General features: G+C 35.3%; 1 long non-coding RNA gene across 1 annotated transcript; it reads right to left on the bottom strand.

Moving 5' to 3' along the window:
- Window positions 1-6,482: 6,482 nt before the first annotated feature.
- Window positions 6,483-14,316, bottom strand: LOC149142684 (uncharacterized). The gene is made up of 2 exons (XR_016265290.1): window positions 13,997-14,316; window positions 6,483-6,569 (listed from the first exon to the last, which is right to left on the bottom strand). It is a non-coding gene; the product is annotated as an uncharacterized LOC149142684 (long non-coding RNA).
- Between the last annotated feature and the right edge of the window lie 251 nt (window positions 14,317-14,567).

Here is a 14,567-nt window from a genome sequence, read left to right as displayed (position 1 = left end):
CCTGGTTCCTTTTGGCCCAGCGTGCAAAGGGTGATTTGGACAAAGGAGAAACGTTGTACCCACAGCTTCCAAAGGTTTCCACGTACTAGAGCGCATGTTCAGGGCCGCTTCAGATACTTGGAGAGGGCCGAACCATGCCAGTGCCGCGGCCATTCTGTCAGACCTGAAAGGAACATGGACGACGACCTTCCCTTTCACGCCGCCTCCGACGATCGCCATGCCGCGGGTTCGATTCCTGCGCAAAACGTGATCTCCAAAACCTTCTCGGATCTCCGCCTCATAAGATTCCATTTAAGTTACACATGGTTAAAATGAATTTTAAAAATTTGAAGATGAAAGAGTTAAAGTTTGTGGATGAGTACATGAACTAAGTTAAAAACATGGCTAATTAGTTATGGATGAATAATGAAAAACTTTCAAATCAAATGGTGGTAGAGAAGGATTTGGAAACTTTGCCTAAAACATTTGTTGTAGTGGTAGTAGTCATTGAAGACTCTAAAGAATTGACACGTTTATCACTAGATCATTTGTTGGGATCCTCATTATCTCATGAATCTCACATAAACAAAGCATTTTTTGAGGGGTGGCTAGCAAAGCCCAAGTATGATGGAGATGGAAGTGAGTATGGAAAATCTACCGTAATTACATCAGAAGATGAAATAGGAAACATAAAGAAAATCATGAGTTTTGTTTACCCTATTTTAGTAAGAAAACAAAATATGAAAGAAAATGGAGATGAAAAAAATGGAGATTTCTTCTTTGATGTTACTTAGGTCAAGAAAAAATTTCAAATAGCATGCAAAAGAACAAGATGAACGACACTAAAGATGATGACATATTGAAGAAGAAGACCAAAGTAAAGCTAAAGCTAGAAAACAAGAAAGTCTATTTAGAGTATAGAGTTTGGAGCAAAAAGAAAAAAAATGCTTGCTTAGAGATGAGGTGTAGAAGTAAAACTAATTTTTGACTTGATCTCAAGTAACTTATACCAACAAGCATTAGTGGTTATAATTAAGGGGAAAGGTTGGAGATAATTACTCTTACACTTAGTAAACTTTAGCTCACATAGAATCTAAGTTTAGGAAGTGTTAGCAATTCATGTGTTAGTGAAGACTAACACATGTATTCTTAGTGGTTTTGAGTATATTTAATCATATAACTTCAAGGAATTGAATCAATATGATTTTCTTAACAATAGCTCATACCATTGTATTATGAGCATTTCACATAGAGTCTAAATTTAGAAAGTGTCAGCCATTCATGTGTTAGCTAAGATTAACACATGTATTCTTAGTAGTTTTGAGTATATTTAATCATATAGCTTTCACTAAATCAATGTGATTTACTCACCAATAGCTCATACCAGTTTGTTATTGTGGTTTTCTCGTAGATTTATATACGATTTTAATGTGAAAAAACTTAAAACACTTAAATTATACAAATTTCGGAAAAAAAATGGTGATCCCAACAAATTCCTGCATAATTAACCTTAAAAAAGAACAACTAAAAAATAATATTTAAACAAATATACTATCCAATATAATAAGTTTTCATGAATTCAATTTATATTAATGAGAAAGTCATAATTATAAAAATAAAATTTAATTTATATTAATAATAAAAACTAATTATTAAAGGAAGTGTGCCTAATCACTTGTTGACATAACACCCCTAGAAGACTAATACAACTATACTCTGGCCTATCATAAATTTTCATCGATTCAATTTATATTATAACTAGCATTTGCACCAGATGTTGCAAAGGAAACGCCGTAAGGAATAAAGTGCTAAAGAATAACAACATAAACATGTGAATGGACGTTGTTGAAAGAAAAATTATGTATCATAACTTCAAACTGCATGCAATGATATCTTTCTGAGTATTTAGAGAAAAAAATGTGAAACAAAAATGGTTGTCCATCTTTATTCAATATATATTTATGCGGTGTAATGAAGTATGTGGCATCACGAACCCACAAATAACATAATAAGTGCTACCAAAGAACACCTTACATAAATCTAATGGGATTATGATCACATTCTACTTCATCTTCAAAAGGAATTGAGATGGAAAATTTGACCATGGAAAAGTAGGACTTCTATCATGTGGGCTTACAACTAAATCTACTGGTGAATTTCTTCTAAATTTGGCTGCACCAATCCATCTTGCCCCTAGTTGATTTCCATCACAAACAACAGAACTAGTGTTTGTATTGTCAAGTCTAGAGGAAACGTGTTGCTCAGCCCTAGCAATGTTTAGGTCTGTTTTGTCATTTCTTGTCTTGGGCTTCTTGTCAGATTCATCTCTGTTGCTGCCATATTTAATCACATCAGTTGATTTGGTTGATACTGTAGATGGAACCACTCTTCCAACATTGTTCATTTCTTTCTTAGCATCTTCTGTTGTGTCTGGTCTTAATGAATTGCTTCTAGGGACAATGACAGGAACTATATCAGGTCTACTTAAGGTATGAAAAATTTTTGTAGGCTGCATTATTGATGTACTGTTTTTCTTTGGAGTCGAGACATATGACAGTGGACCTGAACTTGCAGGAAGATTCTTTTAAGAAAAGCTATTCCAGCTCCGTTGAGGTGTGCTAGAAATATCTTCAGTGGTTACATAGCTGTAGCATAAGAAAAAAACATAATTTACTTAGTTTCTTCAAATAATACAGCCAATAAAATGAAAGCCAAAAATAAAAAAAAAGGAACCCAATACTATAGTCCAATTAGCTTGTTTATGCTACAAAATGTTTCGTACTAGTCCAATAGTAGCGAGTCTTCTAGTATAAAACAAAAAAAAAAAAAAGGAAAATTTTGAGAATGCAAAGCTTAAAAGATGAAACATACTACATGCAAATTAGGTAACATACTAGTTACCGATGTGGTAGCCTTTGGTTCCTTGATTCCTGACTCTGTACTGTGTGACAAGGAAAGCCTCACCATATTGGTCTTTAAAGTATTATCTAATTGCTGGACAAAGGGACGGCCACTGGAAGCCAATTTTGCTTCATTATGGCCATTTGTTCTTGATACATTTCCAACAGCATATGGCCCCACCTGCTGGAACACCACAAATGACACCTTCAATGTAATTATCTTTATACTAGGACCACAGAATACAATCAATAGAAGATAAAAGTCATGGATACATATAATCAGTGCATGGATTGATAAAAGAATACCACTTATTCATACCGAAATGTCCACAAACAAAAGGTTAAAGATGCATTAAAAATTTAAATATGAAGCAGCCAAAATAGAGATTCTATCTTGTAATACATCGGATGAAGCAGCCAAAATAGAGGTTCAATAAAGCACTAAATTGAAAATTTTAAGATGATAAAATCAAAGTGCAAAGTTATAAGGAGGCAACTGAAAAGTAACTCATGCTGCAGGGAGTATTAGGGAAAATATCTTACCTCAGGTCAGACAACGAATACATATTATGAGAGGAAGTTGCAGAACACCCACCCTCTGTTACTAGAAACCGGAAAATGAAAAAAAAAACACAAAATAGGTATGAAATAAAGTTCGGGTTATGTTACAACCAAGATGCCAAATTGGAAAATAATAACATGGGCTTCGGATTTCATTCTTCTTGCAGTGTAAAAAACATGAACCCATGTCCCCTCATCAGTAATGTACAAATTTAATGTCAAGATGAGAATAGGATCAAGAAGATGCTAATAGCATAACATGGGATAGGTCTCTGGTAGCTTCTGTAACGGTATAAACTAAGAAAAGAACACGACATGTTACAGGCGGTTTAAGCAAGAAAGCATCAAAATAGTAAAATGGGACCCTATAAACGATTTCAGGTTAATAGAGAAATCTACATTATAAAATCATTATCCCTGAGATGGACATCTATATAAACTAAAACAATGATTACATAAAACATTTTGATGTTATATAGGAAATTTAAACAACAGAGCATCACAATAGTCAAACATTATAAACTACTTCAGATTAATAGAACAATCAACATTTTATTAAATCATTAATCCTGCAATGGGACATTCTAATTACAACTAACATGACCATGTCTCTTATACTCCCAAAAGAAAAGAAAGAAAGGAAATAAAAGTCTTACTTACTGTTTTGGGTTCCATTAAACTATACATACCATTGATTGGTTGAATCATTGACAATGTCCACTTTAAAACCATTAATCTTAAATTATTAATCATATGTCCCAATAAAATGCACTTTCTAATCACTCAATGCACAACCAACTTCATATGATATCAACCTTCAAGTACAAAATTTTTATCAATCCCTAAGAATTGCATAATGTTTGGATTTATCAGGAAAAAGGGAGATCTGTATCACATCATTTTAATATACAATGGCACTAACCCACAATAGATACCCATTGAACAAGGCAAAAGTCAAGAAATATTAATGAAGTAAAGCAATTTCGCATAATATTATTGTGTAAATCTTATAAAATTATAATTAGGTAAATCTTATTATTTTATCCTTGTTCAATTGATATCTATAATGATATATGTATAAAAATTACTATAACATAATATGATAAAATGGTTTTTTCTCCCTTCTCCAATGTAATCTTTGTGGAAATACATGATATTATATGAAGTTGGTTGTGCATCCCCTAACTGGAAAATTCACATCATTAGGTAGTATTAAGAGTGACCGTAAAATGGAGACCATCTATGATTCAACTAATGAATTGTATGGGGAATTCAAAGAACTTCAATAAATTAAGTTAGATTTTCAATTTTTTTTGGATTTATTAGAGACATGGATTATATTAGTTAAATATGAGAACTGCCCCATCTCAAAGGTAATAAGTAATAATCAAGTAAAATCTAGATGTTTCTCTTAACATGAAAATGTTTATTGCACTTCATTTGAATATGCAGAGGCCCTCTTTATAAACTTATTCCTATGACATCAATAACATATTCATGTGACATCAGTGCAAAATTTATGTAGTTTAGATACCAAAAGCCTGACCAGAAGAGTTGCTTCTAGTTTAGCTCTTGTTCTCAGTTCTATTTCTTTTAGACATTTTATTAGTAGATTAGTAATGGATTCGTATCTACAATATATTTTGGAAGGGTGATTGTTCGAGTTTTCTTACCACCTAAAAAATAGCCCATTTCTTGCTACATTCTTTCTCCCATCCCTATCTTGACACGAAAATTGTACATTACCAATCAAATTTATATGTATAATATATGCAGAGAGACAAGACAGGGTTTCATTTTGATTCCCTGAAACCCTCTAGGCCAATTTATAGTTGCATTCCTACTACCCATTTTGTTTCCCTTTTGCCATTCCAGTAAACCTAGCATAGATATCTTCACAATTTAGTAAATTGCACACAAATTATTTGGTTTTACCTTCTCTCAATATGACATCAATGTGAGATTGGTGTAGTCTATGCTACCACAAGCCTGACCGAGAGACCTATTTCTAGTTTAATTCATGTTTTCATTTCCATTTCCTTCCTGACATTTTATTACCAGATTATTGATAGATTTTATGTATAATATATTTTGGAAGGGTAATCTATTTAGATTTCTTATCCTCTGAAATTTATGTTACCATAAACTTGACCAAAAGCTCCCTTTTTGTTACATTTTTGTTCCCATTCCTATCTTGACCGTACAATTGTATGTTACTCATCAATTTTATATGAAAAATATAGGCTGAGAGATAAGAAGTGGGTTCATTTAGATTCCCTAAATCCCTCTGGAACATCTACCATTTTTCTATTAAGATGGTTAGAGCCTAGTAACCAATTTATAGTTTTGTTCCTATTTGCCTCTGTTTTCCTTTTCCCATTTCAATAACTTAGTATAGATGTCCTTACAACTAAGCAAATTGCACACATACTATCTGGATTTACCTTCCTTCGATTATTAGTTTCTGACTTGAGGTAAGATATTATGCCTGAAAATCACTGTTGCACAAGTCACTTTTCATCTTTTTAAAAAAACCTTCTGATTGTGATTATGTTCTTTTAGGTTTTACTCTCTAAAGCTCTTCCATTGGATCCTTTATTCCACCTTCAAGTTGGCTCTCCGATCTGCAGTACATATTCTTTATTTATTTCGTGAGTGCGCTGTAAATCCGTGGTTAACATTGTGTTTCAAACGAATGGGCAAAAATAAGATGTAAGATGGTGGCATTTACAATAATCTTGTATGCATAAACAATTTGACAGAAGACAGGCTTCATACAGATCCATCCTACAACAACTCTGATAATATTTTGGACATTTTGTTGACTGCTGGATTTTAAGCCAGAATATTACTGGAGTTTGACTATTTTGACCGATTCAGCCTCTAATAAATTCTCCCATCACTGAAGAAAATGTGAATCATACAATATGGATCGCATAGAGAAGAAACCGTGATCTTGTTTGGCAGCTAGTCTTTCAACTTGAGTTGCAAAATGTGGGTTTGCATGAGTAAGCTTGGCCATATGAACTCCAAATGGATCATTCTTGCTCCGTAAATACCAATAAATCCTGGATGAGTATCAAAGGTCAACAGATTAACACTCCAAACCTTAAAACCCTGAAAGGCTACCTGAAATATGAGTTGTGAGAATTAAAGTAAGACAAATGGAACTTCAACATGTCAATCGCACTATAACAAGGGTCTTTTACTTTCAAATCTATTCCAAACACCAAAATTTCAGCATTTTACTTGCAAATCACTTGCAAATAAAAACATTTCAACTTTTTACTTGCAAATTGATTCCAAACACTAAAACTCCATATGCCGGAATTGGTGATTTGAAATGAAAAATGCGCACAAAGAAATGATGGATGACTAATCTTAAGACAAGTTCCTACATTGAAATCATAGAATGGGAAATCTTGTGGGAAGCAGTGGTGGTTATCTCTGCATCAGGTAGTTGATTTATAAGAACATCATCCCCATTAAAGGAAGAAATTACTGATGGCATAGGCACAACAACAAGTGCTACCAACAGGGCATGCATAACAGTCATCGCACTTTTCTGGAGCGGTGACTGGAGAGGGAGGGGAAAAGTATTCAGACAGAGATCACAATGATTTTTAACCAGAGAAAAACCCTCTCAGGAATTTAAAAAATCCAATTTATATTCATAAAAGAAATGCATTTGCGCGCTTGTCACTCGTGGCTTCCAGTTTAAGTTGCTACAATGATATATTGTTAATTCTCTGTTTGGCTTGGTCTCCATTATTCACACACTATTTTTGCGTTTTCAAACTTCAGGGAGATGACAAGTGTAAAAGCAGTCTTAATTGTCAAACAAGCTAAATATAATGCTTGTTCCCTTTAGTCATAGCTCAAAGAACAAATTATATTCAACGAGAAAGAGTCTACATATCTGCCATGAATCTATTCACATTATTCATTCGCTATTTTTGCCTTTCAAACTTCAGAGAGGTGGCGATAAGTGTAGAAGTAGTTTCAAAGTTGAGACATTAGAAGTAGTTTCAAGGTTGAGACATTTTAACATTAACTTCAATAAGAATGAGGTACACAAATTTTACCAATTGAGGTCATGCATCTGACACATAAGAACAATCGTGACTCCCATAAACGAATGGGCAAAAATAAGATGTAAGATGGTGGCATTTACAATAATCTTGTATGCATAAACAAATTGACAGAAAACTGACTTCATACAGATCCATCCTACTATAGCTCTGATAATATTTTGGACATTTTGTTGACTGCTGGATTTTAAGCCAAATTATCACTGGAGTTTCATTGTTTTGAGCGATTTGGCCTCTAATTAATTCTTCCATCACTGAAGAAAATGTGAATCACGCAATTCGGATCGCATAGAGAAGAAACCACGATGTCCTAGATGTCCTGGATTTCAACCAGGTGGTTATATTTGTGAAGAGTGTGAAAAGGGCTTCTGAGCTATCCAAGATGCTGGTGGGGTGCAGCTTTCCTTGTACCCTCATTCATTCTGGAATGCAGCAGGATGAAAGACTGATGAGATACAAAAGTTTCAAGGAGGGGAATAAGAGGCTTCTGGTTGCAACTGATCTCGTAGGCAGGGGAATTGACATTGAAATAGTTAATATTGTTATCAACTATGACATGCTTAAGTCTGCAGATACTTGTTTGCACAGGGTTGGAAGGGCTGGACGGTTTGGCACAAAGGGTCTTACAATTACCTTTGTTTCTTCTGCTTCTTCATCAGAGGAGGATGTGCTGAAGCAGGTTCAAGAACGTTTTGCGGTTGATATCAAGGCACTCCCAGCACATATAGAAGCATCAACATACATGCCATCATAGCCATTGAAACCTGCTCTAGTGTCTGCAATAATTATCCTTCTCATTCATCTCAGTTTTGGCATGGTCTGGTATTGTTTTCTGTTCATATGCCTTACCTTCATATGCCAGTTCTTCTACCAAATTTATTGCACTTCTAAATTTAGAAGAACCTTTCCTCCTCTAACTTCAATTAACAATTTTCTCTTCTACTTCTACTTGGGATATTTCTGCTTATTTTGAGGCCTTTACAAAGGCAAAGTCCTTAAATTAATGCCACCATTTCTGTTGCACTGTGGGTTGTAAAGTGCAAAAAATCATGGACTATTTTGTTCAAATTTTATCTTAACACATTCTAATCTCATGTTGTGTAGTTTAGAGTTTAGAATCAAGTCTCGTCACAAAGTTTTGAAATCTATTAGTGCAATGCAACCCTCGAAGTGTCTACCATGGAGAAAGTTGAAAGCACTTGGCACTAATAGTTACAATCTTTGGTAGGGAACCAAAGACTGCTAAGTCAGCTTTCATACAACTTATAGGTGGTTATCTCAAATGTATTTTAAATATCACCCTATGAGTTTGTCACCAATTGAAATGTAATAGTGACTACATGACATTTAATTAGTGTGGTTGATGCAAGGTTGGTGGAAAACATAACCAACATAGCCATAAGAGGCAGTTCTCTCAAATGTACTTTAAATATCACCTTATGAAGTTGTCACCAATTTGAATGAGATAGGTATGTTTGTTGAACCTTAATTTATATAATTTCTAAGAGTGCTTTGAGACACAAATGGCTGGTTTTCTGCATCATTATTTCATCTTTTACAACAATAAAACCTCTTCTGCTATTTCATCATAAAGCTGCGCTTGTGCTTCATATTTTTAGTGAAAATGGAAAAACAAGGAGTAGACAATGTGGAAGAGTCGAAGGAAGAGATTTATAATGAAGAGCTCCTGGACTATGAAGAAGAGGAACTGGACGCAAAAGCATTGGAGGAACATTTTACCACTGATGAAGCCTCGAAGAAAGGTTATGTGGGATTTCCTACTGAAGCCAGAGCTCCTTCGAGCAATTGTGGACTCTAGATTTTAACATCCCTCAGAAGTTCAACACGAGTGCATTCCTCAGGCGATTCTAGGCATGGATGTACTCTGTCAGGCCAAATCTAGAATGTGGAAAATAGCAATTTTCATGCTTTCAACTTTGCAGCAGATCGAACCCACAGAAGCCCAAGTCTCTGCCCTAGTTTTGTGCCATACTAGAGAATTGGCATACCATATATGACATGAATTTGAGAAGTTTATGACTCATCTGAAAGAATTGAAGGTTGTTGTATTCTACGGAGGCCTACCTATCAAAACTCACAAGCCAATATTAAAAAATGAATCCCCCCAAATAGTTGTCGAGACCCCTGGAAGGATTCTGGCATTGGGAAAAGAGAAGGATCTCAGTCTGAGAAATATCAGGCATTTTATTCTGGATGAATGTGGCAAAATGCTGGAATCTTTGGACATGAGGAGAGATGTACAGGCCATTTTCAAGATGACCCCTCATGACAAGCAGGTCATGATGTTTTTAGCCACACTGAGCAAGGAAATCAGGCCTGTCTGCAAGAAATTCATACAGGATCCTATGGAGATATATGTTGATGATGAGGCCAAGCTCACACTTCATGGTCTAGTTCAGCACTATATAAAATTGGCTGAGGTAGAAAAGAACAGGAAGCTGACTGATTTGTTGGATGTCCTGGATTTCAACCAGGTGGTTATATTTGTGAAGAGTGTGAAAAGGTCTTCTGAGCTATCCAAGCTGCTGGTGGGGTGCAACTTTCCTTGTACTTGCATTCATTCTGGAATGCAGTGGGATGAAAGAATGATGAGATACAAACGTTTCAAGGAGGGGAATAAGAGGCTTCTCGTTGCAACTAATCTGGTAGGCAGGGGAATTGACATTGAAAGAGTTAATATTGTTATCAACTATGACATGCCTGAGTCTGCAGATACTTATTTGCACAGGGTCGGAAGGGTTGGATGGTTTGGCACAAAGGGTCTTGCAATAACCTTTGTTTCTTCAGCTTCTTCATCGGAGGAGGATGTGCTGAAGCAGGTTCAAGAACGTTTTGCAGTTGATATCAAGGCACTCCCAGCACATATAGAAGCATCAACATACATGCCATCATGGCCATTGAAATCTGCTCTGGTGTCTGCAATAATTATCCTTCTCATTCATCTCAGTTTTGGCATGGTCTGGTTTTGTTTTCTGTTCATACAAACATAGCAGATTCATAAAATTGAAAGGAACAATGGCCATCGAGGCATTTGTAGACAGACCATCACAATTTCAATCTTATCCATGACTAAGACATATTTCGTTTTTCTATGAGAGCCATGCATGTTTTCTTCTATTTGTCCTAATTATACAAAAACCCATGTTTTGAGCTACAAATTTTACAACAAATTTGGATTTAGTGCGATTAAAAAGCAATCGATGGAAAAAATGATCATATTATCGAGTCATCAATGTCTATAATTGTCAAAATTGAAGATATGCTGGGAATATCCGCAAAATTTACAATAAAATCTTTGAAATATGCACGTCAAGGAGCTTCCTTCTCACTAGTTATTTTGAGTGGAGCTTCAACCAATATTGCACCCTTGCAAGGAATGTTCAGTTAGATTTTGGATGAAAGTAGTCATATTATTCCACAGAAGCATGTTGTGGATATAGCTAAAGCAAACATTACAATGGTTGGATTACAAGAGGTTTCAAAACCTTGAATTTTACCTTTGCGATGTCTTTAGTTTTGTAATGTCATCTAAAAGTATAATGAAGGAAAGTATCCCTCATTCTTCTTATATTGGGCACTCCACAGATCAACATAGATTAGAAGCCACCTCTTAAACCACAGTCTACTGAATTAATATTGAATGTGCAGGAAAGAGCAATTGATGCTTCTAGACATGCTATGCTGATAGCGAAAATGAGCATGGAAACAAACATTGGAGATATTGACAAAACTGGTCGATTGGTAGAGGAACGTGTAACGCTTGAAAAATCGGCTCAGCTTACTCCGGAGGCCACCTATTATCGAAATCTTAATGACTTAGCATTTGTTACGTAAAAATATAAACTATATTTTTTTAGATACATTTCAAGTTGCAGCAACATTAACGACTTTCGATTTCAAATTCTCTATCTACTATTGCTGGGCAGCAATCTAGAGAAAACTCTGTACCCCAAGATCCAGTATGTTCGAAACCTGTTCGGATCAGACACTGATGTATCTAGGGTAAAGTGTTTTCTCTTCATTTTCTCTTTTTGAAAGGCATTTTGTTTATTCATTTTTTTCTTCCATGATTCTTTTTATGTCACAATTCTTCTCGATTATTAGTTTCTGACTTGAGGTAAGATATTATGCCTGAAAGTCACTATTGCACAAGTCACTTTTCATCTTTTTAAAAAAACCTAAAAAAACCTTCTGATTGTGATTATGTTCTTTTAGGTTTTAGTCTCTAAAGCTCTTCCATTGGATCCTTTATTCAACCTTCAAGTTGGCTCTCCGATCTGCAGTACACAATTTTTATTTATTTCATGAGTGCATTGTAAATCCGTGGTTAACATTGTGCTTCAAACGAATGGGCAGAAATAAGATGTAATATGTGGCATTTACAATAATCTTGTATGCATAAACAATTTGACAGAAAACAGGCTTCATACAGATCCATCCTACAATAGATCTGATAATATTTTGGACATTTTGTTGACTGTTGGATTTTAAGCCAGAATATTACTGGAGTTTGACTGTTTTGACCGATTCAGCCTCTAATAAATTCTCCCATCACTGAAGAAAATGTGGATCATACAATCCGGATCGCATAGAGAAAAAACCATGATTTTGTTTGGCAGATAGTCTTTCAACTTGAGTTGCAAAATGTGGGTTTGCATGAGTAAGCTTGGGCATATGAACTTGAAATGGATCGTTCTTGCTCTGTAAATACCAATAAATCTTGGATGAGTATCAAAGGTCAACAACTTAACACTCCAAACCTTAAAACCCTTAAATGCTACCTGAAATATGAGTTGTGAGAATTAAAGTAAAACAAATGGAACTTCAACATGTCAATCACACTATAACAAGGGTCTTTTACTTGCAAATATATTCCAAACACCAAAATTTCAGCCTTTTACTTTCAAATAGCTTCCAAATAACAAAATTTCAACTTTTTACTTGCAAATCGATTCCAAACAATAAAACTCCATATGCCGGAATTGATGATTTGAAATGAAAAATGCGCACAAAGAAATGATGGACGACTAATCTTAAGACAAGTTCCTACATTGAAATCACAGAATGGGAAATCGTGTGGGAAGTAGTGGTGGTTATCTCTGCATCAGGTATTTGATTTATAAGAACACCATCCCCATTAAAGGCAGAAATTACCGATGTCATAGGCACAACAGCAAGTGATACTAACAGGGCATGCATAACAGTCATCGCACTTTGCTGGAGGTGTGACTGGAGAGGGAGGGGAAAAGTATTCAGACAAAGATCACACTGACTTTTAACCGGAGAAAAACCCTCTCAGGAATTGAAAAAATCCAATTTATATTCATAAAAGACATGCATTTGCGCGCTTGTCACTTGTGGCTTCCAGTTTAAGTTGCTATAATGATATATTGTTAATTCTCTGTTCGGCTTGGTCTCCATTATTCGTGCATTATTTTTGCATTTTCAAACATCAGGGAGATGACAAGTGTAAAAGAAGTCTTAACTGTCAAACAAGCTAAATGTAATTTTTGTTCCCTTTAGTCATACCTCAAAGAATATATTATATTCAACGAGAAAGAGTCTACATATCTCCCATGAATCTATTCACATTATTCATTTGCTATTTTTGCCTTTCAAACTTTAGAGAGGTGGCGATAAGCGTAGAAGTAGTTTCAAAGTTGAGACATTTTAACATTAACTTCAATAAGAATCAGGTACAGAAATTTTACCAATTGAGCTCATGCATCTGACACATAAGAACAATCGTGACTCCCATAAACGAATGGGCAAAAATAAGATGTAAGATGGTGGCATTCACAATAATCTTGTATGCATAAACAATTTGACAGAAAACTGACTTCATACAGATCCATCCTACAATAGCTCTGATAATATTTTGGACATTTTGTTGACTGTTGGATTTTAAGCTAGATTATCACTGGAGTTTGATTGTTTTGAGCGATTCAGCCTCTAATAAATTCTCCCATCACTGAAGAAAATGTGAATCACGCAATCCGGATCGCATAAGAAGAAATCATGATCTTGTTTGGCAGCTAGTCTTTCAACTTGAGTTGCAAAATGTGGGTTTGCATGAGTAAGCTTGGGCATATGAACTCCAAATGGATCATTCTTGCTCTATCAATACTAAATACCAATAAATCTTGGATGAGTATCAAAGGTCAACAGATTAACACTCCAAACCTTAAAACCTTGAAAGGCTACCTGAAATACGAGTTGTGAGAATTAAAGTAAAACAAATGTAACTTCAACATGTCAATCACACTATAACAAGGGTCTTCTACTTCCAAACACCAAAATTTCATCATTTTACGTGCAAGTCGCTTCCAAATAACAAAATTTCAACCTTTTACTTGCAAATCGATTCCAAACACTAAAACTCCATAGGCCGGAATTGGTGATTTGAAATGAAAAATGTGCACAAAGAAATGATGGATGACTAACCTTAAGACAAGTTCCTGCATTGAAATCACAGAATGGGAAATCGTGTGGGAAGCAGTGGTGGTTATCTTTGCATCAGGTAGTTGATTTATAAGAACATCATCCCCATTAAAGGCAGAAATTGCCGATGCCATAGGCACAACAGCAAGTGCTACCAACAGGGCATGCATAACAGTCATTGCACTTTGCTGGAGGTATGACTGGAGAGGGAGGGGAAGGGCCAGGGTTTGGAGGATTAGACCCATTCTTAATCAGATACGATGACCGTATTGCGATTCCACATTTTCCAAATGAATTGTCAATGTTTCTTTGCAACCTGATGTACTACTTCTCACCCCAGCTTGGTCCTATGAGTTATTTACAATCCAGTTGTCCACATCAACTGCCCCATAACCCACCAACGTCACACCATGATCCAAACCAAAATTTCTAGTAAATACACCCACCCTGTCACCCCAAAAAAGCCAGCAAAACCATTGATCAATTGACTTGAACTGCATGCATGTGCAAAAAATATGTATTGGAATACCATGTAGATAAAATCTATGCAAAGAATTGGACACTTACAGATTTG

This window comes from Pinus tabuliformis, chromosome X, assembly GCF_031772625.1.
Source record: "Pinus tabuliformis cultivar Carrire ecotype Pingquan chromosome X, CPIR1, whole genome shotgun sequence".
NCBI classification, from domain to species: domain Eukaryota; kingdom Viridiplantae; phylum Streptophyta; class Pinopsida; order Pinales; family Pinaceae; genus Pinus; species Pinus tabuliformis.
Note: the sequence above shows the minus strand (reverse complement) of the source record. Positions and strands in the feature narration are given on the sequence as shown.